The sequence below is a fragment of the Lactuca sativa genome, chromosome 5 (genome assembly GCF_002870075.4).
Source record: "Lactuca sativa cultivar Salinas chromosome 5, Lsat_Salinas_v11, whole genome shotgun sequence".
Classification (NCBI taxonomy): Eukaryota; Viridiplantae; Streptophyta; class Magnoliopsida; order Asterales; family Asteraceae; genus Lactuca; species Lactuca sativa.
The window spans coordinates 356,078,803-356,093,229 of NC_056627.2; positions in this window are offsets into that span (position 1 = coordinate 356,078,803).

Below are 14,427 nucleotides of genomic sequence, written 5' to 3' on the forward strand. Positions count from 1 at the left end.
GCTGGCAAAAATCGATCCAATCCGCCAACCAAACCCGAAACAACCCAAAATTAGTGGGTTGGGTTGATATTTTCAACCCATTTAACTTAAATGGATCAACCCGTTAAACCCATTTAATAAAATATGTTGGGTTGGGTAAAATTATCAATCCGTCAACCCATTTAACTTTAATATATATATATATATATATATATATATATATATATATATATATATATATATATATATATATATATATCCCACTTTTTATATTTATTTTAATGTATTTAATTAATTAAAAATTAAAAAGGCCCCATTCGCTATAACATCCTTGAACAATATTTTTTTTCATTTTTAATTCATCAAATCAATCAGTATTATCCAAAACCCATCATAAAATGTATCATAATCATCATAGTACAGTAACAATCATCAATGCGGAAAAATCATCAGAAAGAATAATGCAGTGCAATCAAGTGGGACCATTCCCTTTATGGCTGGAAGTACATGAAAATATTCAAACCATAAACCGTAAGCACAAAGCTTAGTCTGCACATATATACCTATCAATTTTAAATTTATAACCTAACAAAACTTATCTACTAATGCACTTATAGACAATGTACCTAGTCAATTAATCGTAAAAAAAGTAAGTTAGGTGTCGGTCTTAGGGAATAGTATTTAGCTGATACGTGTGAAATAGTACTAGTTTTAATCCTACTAATTTAAACACAAAATAAACACACGAAAGGCAGTATACATATCGATTAACAATATAGAAGCAAGTACTAGAATTACCTAAATAAAAACAAGTAATAAAAAGGGGGTTTTCTCTAGTTTTGCAAGACTAGAAACTTAAGAATTCAAATAACACTCAAACAAAAGACAATTAATCAACTAAAGAGAACAAAAAGACAACTAGATTCAATGATAAAAAAGACTTCTGTTCAAATTCGATTCACTTATTCGTATGGTCGATTTCGTGGAAAGTGCATTGGATCAATATATCAATGGTTATTAATTTCTAATGTGATTAGGTTCATGTTCACTATTACTAATCCTTTAGCAAACAAGTTAATTCAAACAGTGATCAAGTGATTAAACTAACAAGTTTCCTAGTGTTCTGTTCGAATTAAGTAAGACTTGTAATGTTAGTTAACTAAATTTGTCAATTCAATCAACTCATATGTGGTTGTTCATCACATATGCTCACACACTAATTAACTTATTTTCTAAATAACCCTAGGTTCATGTTCACTAATACTAGGCATACAATCTTGTTTTCACAAAACTATATGATTCAAGCAATTAAGAAGATGTTCATACAACTCAATAAACTTGATTATTAACAGAAAACAATCATCATTAACACATAAGGATCTTTAACAAGATTAAAAGATAAATAACCAAATCAAATTAATCCAAGCCACTCAATAAAACCATATTCATAAGATCATCTAGTCTAAACAGAAGTATGAAGCTTTTAGCTCATAACTACAACAAATAACAACCTAAAATCAAAATCTAATGTTCCAAACATGGTTAACACAAAAGATTAAGATAACAGTAATGTTTGTTTGCCTTCGCAAGCCCGTCTATAGGGATAAATAGAAGAAAATCTTGAGCATGTGGTGCACGTAAACACTGGAAAACTGCTTTCTGCCAAGCCGTCATTAGGGGTGAGCATAATAACCGAAAAACCGAACCAAAACCAAATTAACCAATATAACCGAACCATAATAACCAAACCATTATAAAAACCGTTGGTTCGGTTTCTGGTTTTTGTTAACCAATAACTAACGGTTTGGTTATGATTTTATAGGTTAACCGAACCATTATTAACCGAACCACTAACTTTATATTTTAATATATAAAAATTATGGATTATATATAAAATAATATAGTCAAACTTATTTAAGACCCATTAAACTTTCAAAATATAATTCATTAATCGTCACTTATCAGGAGACGAACGAGCAATCAAACCATCAAAGGCTAATCATGCAGACACGCACAATCTTCCAATCCTACATTGAGTTAGATTATTGATTAATATTGTAATTCCTAATCGGCTAATTCTACAATTTGTAAACATTATTCACAGTTAATTTAATCTTCACACTCATAATCCTAATCGGAGGCTTCTCACATCGTTAATCCTAATCAAAGACTGTTTTGACTTTATAGACCTATTCGAATGATTTTTTGACTTTATAATCAAGAATTCTAGGTAAGTTAATTGTTTGGCTATTTTTGACTTTGTGATATATTAAGAATGTATTTTTGAATTTTTTTTTGGCTTTTTTATTTACTGTTTTTGACTTAATCACATTGAATGTATATGAGTGAGTGACTTTTGTTTTTTTATCCTGATAACACATAATATAAATGTTTGGCTATTTTATTTTACAGTTTTTGATTTAATCGCATTGAACGTGTATGAGTGTTTGAGTTTATTTTAATGTTAATATTAGTTATCAATATATGAAATTATTAATGTCAAGTTTTTTGATGTTTTTTATTTTCATTGAATGTTTTTTATTTTGAATGTGACTATGTGTTATCTCACTCTAAGTATCAAATATACACATTTTTTCTATTACTATAAGTTAGCTTATAAACAATGGCGTCGATGACTTTTTTGTATTCTCTTTTCATTTTTTGTGCCAATATAATTTTGCCGTTTGTATTAATTTGAACATTACGATTAACAAATATTAACCATTAACCAAAACCATTAACCGACAAAAAACGTTAACCATAACCAATATTAATCATACCCAATGGCTACCAAAATGCATTAACCAGTCATAATGGTTATGGTTCGGTTTTGACCAATAACCGAACCAAATCGCCTCATACACACCCCTAGCCATCATGTCGAAATGCACTTCCATAGCTTGGATAATTTTACTAAAAAGGACACTCACAAGTGTATTCTGGGATTTAGGGGGTGTCCTCGGTAATAAAAATGTTAAGGCCAATGTCCAGGAACTTGTTACGAAGAGAAGCCAAGGTACAAGCATAATCAAAATTCATACCACATACGCCTCTATCCTGTACGGTGTGGTCTTGCAACACCCAAGATTGGGCCCTTGAGGCAACAAAAGAATATGAGTTAGAATCTAGTGCCGATTACAAACCCAAACCACCAAACCTAATGGGCAGGGGAACAATTCTCCATTGTATGTCGCCAAAGAAATGGCCACCACAAACCACACTGTCATCAATCGCCCTGCACATCCCTCTGTCAAACAACGCCACCTCCTCCATGTGAACGGGTTGGAATATACTCAACCCAATGAAAAGTTTAGCAATACCCATACAAGAGCGAAGTAGAAGGAGCTCACTCTAGGGATCAGACAACTGTGGAAGAAGGCGCATCAAATTCACAACGCTTTCGGCTCTCTTTATGGCTAAGTTGCTAATGAAACTAGCCTCTCTACTAACAACTCCCCCAAGAAGTTTAACTCCCAATGGCGGCCTCCTTATTCCAACTGGGAATAACCCCACACGAAGCTTCCTACCATCACACGAGGGCCAAACAAGTTAATTTTTCTTGATATTCAACTAAAAGCCCAATTCTGGACCAATCACCCTAATGATGTCCAACGCAATAACACTCCCAAAAATCACAAGAATTAAAAAAAAACAAAACAACCATGATTCAATATTGTTTACAAAAAGATCCATTGTTTCAAAAGCATTATTTCAAATCAGAGTTTTCCCAAGACCCAAATACATAAAAACCGAAAGTTATGTACGATCACTCCTTCCCCTTCCTACGATCCTCAAAAGCACCTGAAACCATAAACTAAATATGTAAGCCAACTATTAGTGAGTTCCCCCAAAAGTACCAAAACACCACAACAGACAAGCATACAATATGAATAACCAACCTGACTGGACTGCCTCGTAGGGCCTATAGCCTATCTGGACCGCTCTACAAGCCTTCGGCATGACTGGACTGTCTCACAGGGCCTAAAACCTAGCCGGACCACTGCACGGTTAGCCGACCTGACTAGATCACAAGGCCTATAGCCTATCCGGTCATCCCCGGGTGTCTTGGCCTATAGCACAACGCATGACTGCCTCAACCTAACACAACATGTAGACATATACAACAAAAAAACATAAACACAGAGCCAACAAATACATATAACATACGGATCCACCAAACAACTACAACAATCAAATCACCATCGTGACGAAAATAAATAATCTAGCGGGTCGGCATTGGTGCCTTTGACCCATGGGTACAGTGAGGAAAACTCACCTTACAGTCTGAATGCAATCTGAAAACTCCCAGCTCTGACAACCAGCTTAACCCAAATCCTAAATGTCAAAACATTTCCCGTTCTAAACTAATAACATTTCCCAAAATACCCTTGGTCAAAACTGGTCAAAATCCACAAGCCAACCGACTCAACCTAGTCGAGTCAACTCAGGCTTCGTATACGGGGCATACTCCGGATGTACGCGGGGCGTACTCAATGTTTGAGGCATCGGGGCCAAATCTGAGTGCCCCCATCGTATCAATTGGTACGCCCTGCGTACGCAACAATTGTCCTTCTTAACTTATTAAGAGCTTATTACCTCAACTTAATATGTCCAAATGCAGATCCAAGTATAAAATATCATGAAGAGTCCAACTTTATGACGTTGCATGCTCATTAAGTGCTTAATACACAAAATCCCAACTTATTAACACCTTAAGACCTTCTAGAGCATGCATGGGGAAAAACTAAGCAACAAGACCACATTTTTATGACTCAAGACCCCTCATTAGGTATAAAAGGATAACTTATTCGATTAAGAGCATGTCATGCTCAAGAAGCACCATTTTTGGGACCAAAAATGCCCTAAATAAAGAAATGGCTAGATCTACAAGATAAGATGATCAAGTTACGAACTTTTTAATTCCTGGAGTTTAACACCCAAAATCTCGAAGGTTAATTGTGGAATTATGTCAATTTCAAGTTGAATTCGGTGAGTTGGAGGAGCCAAATCGGCGAGTTGAAGATGAAAAATTGTAGGGATTTAATGGGTCTACTCGACGAGTTGAGGAGCCTCAACATGGCGAGTTGGCTACTCAGAAGGAAACCTTAATTTTAGGGTGTTGCACCCTATTTAAATACCTTAAGTCCTAGGTGTTGGCCTCATTTCCAACTTCTATAGCCCCTAACCTTAATCCCGAAACCCTAGAGCCTCCTTGAGTGTTGTGAGCTCATTGTGGGTGTGTTTTGGTGTGTTTGAAGATCGTTGAAGGAAGAAATGCTTGGTGCAGAGTGGTGGTTCAAGTAGGAGCTTTCAGATCTGGGTTCTTTGCTCCATTTCCAACACATTTCAGGTATAAAGTCCTAACCTTGCTTAATATTTGATTAGATCTCCTTGTTTTGGTTTTTGTGGTGTTTTGACCTCTTTTTGGGGATGATGATGGAGTACAGTAATTTTAGGGGTTGCTCTTCCAGATTTGGGTTGGTTTTCATACCCTTGAGCTTAAAGGTGCAAGCTTTATGAGGATTTTGGTGTTATGCATGCATTAAGTCAATTATTAAGTCCATTCCAAGCTTAAGAGCTTCATTTAGACATGCATGAATGTAAAGTTGGCAACTTTACGTGATTTTCCAGCTCAAGGAAGTCATATCTATGTTTTGGAGTCATATCCTAATGGATTAAGGGCTTAATGTGTTAAGAGGTGGATTTTTGGCAAACTCGGCGAGTTTGTTGGATAAACTCGGCGAGTTGGCTTGGTTTTCCACGACATGTTTAGATTGATAGAGGAACTCGGCGAGTTGGTGGGTCAACTCGGTGAGTTGACTTGGTTTTTCCCGATATGTGCAGATTGATGGAGAAACTCGACGAGTTGAGGGACAACTCGGCAAGTTGGGTCAACTTGGACCGTTGACTTTCACTTTTGACGTATGTCTTTGACCAAGTTTGTCTCGAGGGGTGTTTGTGATAACTTGATTTGGATTTAAGGAAAATATGGGCTTAGACCCATATGGGGTTGGGCCCAATTCGGAAAATTAGGCCATTAGTGGGCCTTTGTGGATCTTTTGGTTTTGGGCCTCAGTTTTGGTGTATGTTGGGTCAGGGGTAAAATGGTCATTTTACCCCAAGTATGGATTATGAATTATGGCATGGAACCCAATTGGTAATTGGGTGTGTTGTTGGTATTGATAGCTCGTGAAGCCGGCAGGGCAGCAACTAAGGACTTTCTTTCGGGGAACTTCTACATTCGATGTGAGTTATCCTCACTGTACTTGTGGGTTGAAGGCACCAATGCCAACCCAGTGGATTGATATTCTGTTATGCATGTTGCTCTATTGTTATGATCTGTTAGATCGGTACACTGGTAGATAGGATGTTACTATGTTGTTATGATCTGTTAGATCGGTATCCTGGTAGATAGGATGATACCATGTTTAGTGATATGTTAGATATGTTTGACTGGATGTAGAACGTTATATGATTATCTGTTTTACGTGCACATATTGACTGGTGGCTGAGGCTTCTCTGCTTTGTGCGTAAGCCAACAGGTCGAGGGTATTCCATCCCGAGGATGATTGGACCCATAGTATGTTGGCATTCTAACCCGATGGTTGAGGGTCTGGGGTATTCCAACCCGATGGTTGAATGGACCCATAATATGTTGGCATTCCAACCCGATGGTTGAGGACCGAGGGTATTCCAACTCGATAGTTGATTGGGCCCATAGTATTCCAACCCGATGGTTAATTGGACCCATAATATGTTGGCATTCCAACCCGATGGTTGAGGGCCGAGGGTATTCCATCACGAGGATGATTGGACCCATAGTATGTTGGCATTCCAACCCGATGGTTGAATGCCTAGGGTATTCCAACCCGATGGTTGATTGGACCCATGGTATGTTGGCATTCTAACCCGATTGTTGAGGGCAGAGGGTATTCCATCTCGAGGATGATTAGACCCATACTATGTTGGCATTCCAACATGATGGTTGAGGGCCTGGGGTATTCCAACCCGATGGTTGATTGGACCCATAGTATGTTGTTGTTTGTATATGTTATTGATGGGTTTTAACCATAAGAACATCATATGTGCTCATACAAACCCTAATGCTTGGATCTAGTTTTCTCTATTGTACATGCAATTCATCCAAGACTTTAAACCCTAGATCTAACATACAATCAATCTTTAATCATATAAATGGGTTTTAGATCTTACCTTGATTGTTATGTAGCAATAACAATCTCAAATCCTCCTTGTAATGACTTTAGAAAGCTTAGAGTCACAAATGTCACTCCTCTAATGGTTCACAAACACCAAGAACAAGAGGATGAAGAACAAGGAGAGAGGAGGCTGCCCGAGAACGTCCAAAACCCTAAGGAGTTACTTCCACACGTTTTTGGTGCTCTAGGGATCTTTAAATAGTGAGGCTATTAGGGTTATCTAACAAGGAAACCCTAATTTGGATGCTTAAGCCCTAAGCAACCCATAGACTCCCTCCTTAGAGGCCTTAGACGATTTCTCATGGGTTTCCCCATAGAATTCATCCACTCCTTTAAGATGGAGTCCATTAGCCCAATATTTAACTATCACACAATTGACAGTTCTAGTCCCTTAAGTTTAATTAATGTCTTTTAGCCACAAACTTAATTCTTATTAATTCTTGACTAATATTAATTAAACAATATGAATTTAATATATTATTCCCATAATATATTAATAAATCATAATTAATCCTCTCTCTCCATAATTCATCCTATCAAGTTGCTTTGGTGAAGGCAACCCAAAAGGACCATGCACCATCGGGTCAAGTACATACCAAAATAGTTATGGACTTAGACACTAATCCAACAGTCTCCCACTTGGATAAGTCTAATAACTATTTGCGTATGACTTCAGATCCTGATCTGCAATCGTAGCTTTCCAAAGCCGCTGTCAACTCTGATCTTATCAGAAGCGTGTTCTTTAGATAAGGGATCATATATTCCTCCATTCCAGATATCGTATAGATATGAGACATGAATTCTAATCATTCTCTATATACTATTTCCCTACTTCTGATTTATGACGACTGACAATAGACTACAATTGATCACATCAAATTAGTCCCGGCTTGGCCAAGCGCTTAGGTGCCATCAATAAATCATCGAGGGGCCCAAAGATATCGCTTTTATCCTACTTTGGATAAAAGGAACGGATAAACTTTGACTCAATGCTCGCTTGCACTCACTTACCGAATCACAATATGTTTTATAACACCAAGTTACTGGTGTGTTTACATATTATCAATGTGCAACCGACTTGCAAGATATAACTCACACATCTCAGTTTCAAGAATATAAGATATTATCTTCTCACCAATCACTCGTGATAAAATCCATGAAGTGATCCAAGTGAGCGTGGGTTTAATCCAATGCTCAAAACATATTCATAAGCACTCATGAACGTTGCAGCAAACAATTTCTTATGTCTAATACACTCTAGACAATCCACACACCAATTCACGACAGTCTTCATTCATACCTACATGCAAAGTGAAACACAAGAATAATACTAATCCCATATGGCCTCAAACCTTTGAGTATAAATAAAACACCTTTTATTTATCACCATATCGATTACTCATTATTTTGTTGTTTCGGGTAATCAACTTTTTACTTGAATTATTACTACATTTGTCCCATGCTCTTAGCATGCACACAATGTTTACCTACGGTTCTTACTTTGTGAAATAGATCAAATGAACACATTTCCAATCATACTCATTTCACAACTCCTAATCCTTTTTCATAAGTGAAAGAATATCAAATTCTTACTACTTATAGAATATGCTAGATTCTAACATTTTATGCAATGATCCTTTCATAATGTCATAGTACAAAAGTCACAATGACTATTGCCAATGAAATTACAAAGTCCTCTATTTGAGATTGTTACAATACAATTCCATAGACGTGATGTCTCTCACTCAAAGTAGATTCCTCGAACATCCTTTCGCATAAAATTTTCTAATCTAGACATAGACTCTTAATATCCAACTCCTAATATGGAAACATTTCCATATTTTCCATATGACAACTTATTCTTAATAAAATCTCATCTATTCATAATACGGTCGATATGGTCCATCCAATATCATACTTCCAACTACTCACAAGCGACCAATCCTCAGCGAGCTTTGGATCATCCTTTGTTAGTTGTTTAATTATCTTAGTCAAAACCGATTCTTGTCCTTTTTCCCTCTAAATGAGCTAGACATTTGGAAAAATTTTAGAATGGTCAAATATTATAGCATTTGCAATCGATCCTTTACCCGAAGCGTATAGGACACGATGCATAATGTCTTACATAAAGATACGATACTTTATCCATATTTTGCCATAATATTTTATGTGTCACATTCTCACAATTCGATTTATGAAGAGAGATGCCATAATCATAATTGAAATTTGAGAACGCACTAGGTATCCTTGACTAAATTTATTAACATTCCACAACCTAAGCCTTTAGATTTGAAATGAAGCATAATATTCTCTCCCTTAATTATAGCAAAACAACTATTCAATCCTTACGACTTTACAAAGTATAACTCTTGTTTTCTATAATTAATATTGCTAACTTGCAATACTTGCCATAATAATCATACAAGCACAACATTTATGCTCCCACTATGATGATTATTACCACATAAGCATAACACTTATGCTCCCACTAGCTTTGACATGTAATTAGAAATCAACTAAACTTCCAGAAAAACAATACCTATTGAATTTCTTAAGTTTATATTTCTAAAACTTAATGCTTTGATAATCTTTTATCTAAGCTTTTTATACACTTTTGCCTTAGATAGCTCATATGTGTGTCTAAACAATTCAGAATAATTGCCAAATCTCACAATTCGAATCATGGAAAGCGATACCGTAACCATAATCGAATTCGAGAATCCAATTTTCACATTCACTATCTTCTTAAAATCTCTCTTAGTGAAAACATTTCCTCACATTCATTTTCATGAAGGATGGAATCTTATGACACTTAGATTTTAATGGTGTATGTGTTCCTATCCATGCGAATTTGTCCAAGAACCAAAGTTTGCGACAAATCCAAACTCTTATGGACCGAACTTTCTCAATATTGATCTCTTGCCTTATGGTAACACAGCTATCCACCATGTCTTCCAAGTAGTTAAGCAGCTCACCCTTTCCTATCAATGTACTTTTAATTGATCAAAGTGCTTGCCCTTTATGCTTTCAAATGAGAACTCATAGAACTCACATGCATAATTAACTTAATTGGAATGGCACAGAAACAAGATATTGTCACGCCGATTGGTAGTAAACCTCAAGTCGTGTGCTAGTGATGATCAATAAGGTTTATTCTTGATTAGTTCTTGAACTTTTCAAGACCATTAAGACTCCCACTGACTCCTTGACATATAAGATTCTTTTGTCAATAAACATTTCTTGACAAACAAATATTCAAGAGTTAGTGTAGCTTTTATCAAGACAAAAACAGTTGACAAAATGGTCCTAGTTGGTCTTTGTCTTATTCAAGACATCACAACTTTCCAATTTCAAATGTGCGAGAATAAGAAAACCTTTTTCAAATCTACATTTGATGAATGTTATAAACCTTCTTAATACTTATCACTCAATATCACAATCTTAACTCTAGGACTTGTTTTGGAACGAAGTATGATTGACTTCTTGATTTAACCATTTCTTCAATTCTTGATTCCTCTTATCAGACATACAATTGTACTAAGACTCACTTAGAGGATCAATTGAGATATGGTTCTTAATCATTAAGACCTATCATAAAACATAATAAAAGGTATTCTCCCTTCTTCTTAGAATATAGAAACTTTTATCTTTCTGCCTACTTGATTCTTCTTATTCGTTCTGCTATTGATTTAAACTCTTTCAATCAACTCGGAATTACACTTAATTTTATAAGTATAATCATATTTACTAAACCTTTAGTAATCATGACAAATATCTTTGAAACTCTTGTGGTGGACTTGATCAACACACAACTTTGTGTATTCGATCTCCTAGACCTTCACTTGACACTTTGTCAACGAATTAGTCTAATTTCCAAATATGAAATTTCTCATACATCATGCAACCAAGTTGTATGATTCCAAATTTCTATCCAATTGAAACTTGGTCGATGAGAAACTCTCCCTATTTGGTAAATTTTTGACATTTCCACAAACAACATAATTAAGAATCAAATCCATTATTGCTAATAATAGAAACATTCAAACATCAATTTTTCATACACGCCATTGCAAGGATAAATAAATAATATAAAATCAAAATTTATTTTATTGCGGAAAAATTTGTCCTTACAATGCAATTCATTGAAAAACTATGATAATACATATTTCTTAGCAATCTTATTCTAACTCTAAGTAGTAGCTCAAGAATCTAATCTTCAAGTAATGCGATCGAAATCCATTTCTTCACAATTAGATTTTGCTCACTTCATCCCTTAAGCTTCCTCTCTTTTCTTTGATCCTACAAAACATCAATTGTAATCTTATCATATTATGTATTAAGAATCTAGAATAGGAACTTAAAAGAGTTAGTTAATGGATTTTACCTAAAGTAGAGCCATACATTTTGACTCTCCCATCTCTTAGATCTCTTACGTAAATAGGGCAGCTTCGTCTCCAATGCCCCTTCTCTTGGCAATAAAAGCAAATTGACTCTTTTGGAACAGCACATGGAACTACTTCAGACTTTTCCTTTCTCTTATGATCAAACTCTTCGATCATGGCATGCCTTTCGTTGCCGTTGCCTATATCCATAGAGGTCTTGAAGGCAGATTCACCAATCAACTTTGCTTTTCCGGTACGCCAAATCATTGCTGATTCAGTAGCAATAAGCATGTAGGTGAGATCTATAAGGGTCACGTCGTGGTTCATCATATAGTACTCTCTTACGAACTTACTATATAATTTAGGAAGCGAATGAAGAACCCAGTCAACAGCCAGCTCCTCACAGACAACGAATCCCAACATTCTTAACCTATCAATGTGTGACTTCATCTCTAGGACGTGTGCACACACCGACTTTGCTTCTTCATGTTTACTTTCCAAAAGGGATTGAGTGAGCTTGAACTTTTCAAGCCTTCGAACTTGTGGGTTAGGGAGAATAATTAGAGGAGGTGGAGGAAGTGAAGCATGATCTCTTGTTCCTCGATCGAATCGTGGAATATCATCTTCATGCGGAAAACTTGTTCCACGGGATTTGGGAATACCATAGTTGTCATACTTTGACATCTACAAAACGGGAGAAAACAAATTCAAGTTAGTTGATTGATTGAGTCCTTAATAAATCACCCAAATGAGATATCAAGGCTAGGACCCAACACAATATTCCACAACTCGGGAGAGGGATGCCGTAACCCAAATTGCAGAACATTTGAAGGTAAGTGAATGACGATTCACTAATTTTCCACCATGAAAAACGAAAAACAGATTAAGTTTAAATCTATTGAAAATTCCTAGATCTTTGAGATTCATTGAACATTTCAATGGCATGTTTAAATCTCGATATGCCCCTCTAGTTTGTGACTGGGATGCCGAGGATCGCAAAGCGGGTGTGAATAACCATGCAAATCTACATGGTGCCCCCACATGTTACATTCACCTATTCAATGTGCCGGTTAACCACACACGCTCCACCGAACTATGACAAACATTGAGTCACCCTTTGCTACCTTTGCTTAGAACCATTTAGTGTGCCGGTTAACCACACACGCTCCACTAACGTCTTCGCAAGGGTACAAAGTGTAATTTCATGGAATTGCATCAATTGACTTTTTCCTAAAGTAACTAAGATTGGGAATTTGTAAAACATTTAGTTACTTTTGTACTTCATTATACTTATAATGGAAGGTTTCTGTCCTATCCTACTCGTTCGGCTAACGACCCTCCACTAGTCAAGAGTGCGGTGGGTAAGAGTGGAGACCCATTCAATCGCCATTTTATAGGCAATTGCCTTAAACACCCCTTATAGACTAGCGTCGTGAATGAGGCCTACTAACGGTAAGACTGACTTTTACTCATACATATATAATATTAGACTTTTAATGATATATATAGTATAGGGTGTATTTTACACTTTTAAAATACTAGGTGGTCTAATTTAATAATTATACACTTTAATTAATTAATAAAACCATAAGGGTGTGATAAGAACTTTTCAAAAAAAATACTAGGGTTTTAGAATTTAACATTTCTAAATTAAACTTGTAATCAACTTTTAAATTCCAAAACTTGAGGGCAAGTTTGAAACTTTTCAAAACATTAGGGTTTCAATTTTTTAAATTTCAAAACCAAAACTTTTGAGTTCAAATTTAAACTATAAAACCTACATGGGCACAATTGAAACTTTTCACAACACAAGGATCAAACCACAAATAATAGAAATTAAACAATTAATTTGTCATTATCTATATTTGACCTAATTTCAATTTCTTGCAAGATAAGTTACCCAATTAATACAAATAATCAATCGTTAATCATATAAGGAAGTTATTATTTAATCAATTGGTAATTATCTTTTGTTTAATCAAGGATATACTCAAATATAAGATAAAATTCGAATATTAAAGACCCAAAACAATTAAGGCAAGTATCCATGAGTAAAACAACAAGAAATCCCGAAACTGCCTCATTATGACGCTCGAACTCGCCGAGTTCCTCTATGGACTCGCCGAGTTCAGCAGGCAGGGAGCCAAAAAAAACAATTTTTGCAACAATAATGAATATACTAGGCATCAATACAATAGAAACCAATCAAGGCTCTGATACCACTGATGGGTTTTAACCATAAGAACATCCTATGTGCTCATACAAACCCTAATGCTTGGATCTAGGTTTCTCTATTGTACATGCAATTCATCCAAGACTTTAAACCCTAGATCTAACATACAGTTAATCTTTAATCATATAAATGGGGTTTAGATCTTACCTTGATTGTTATGTAGCAATAACAATCTCAAATCCTCCTTGTAATGACTTTAGAAAGCTTAGAGTCACAAATGTCACTCCTCTAATGGTTCACAAACACCAAAAGCAAGAGGATGAAGAAAAAGGAGAGAAGAGGCTGCCCAAGAACGTCCAAAACCCTAAGGAGTTACTTCCACACGTTTTTGGTGCTCTCGGGATCTTTAAATAGTGAGGCTATTAGGGTTATCTAACAAGGAAACCCTAATTTGGATGCTTAAGCCCTAAGCAACCCATAGAATCCCTCCTTAGAGGCCTTGGACGATTTCTCATGGGTTTCCCCATAGAATTCATCCACTCCTTTAAGATGGAGTCCATTAGCCCAATATTTAACTATCACACAATTGACAGTTCTAGTCCCTTAAGTTTAATTAATGTCTTTTAGCCACAAACTTAATTCTTGACTAATATTAATTAAACAATATGATTTCTCC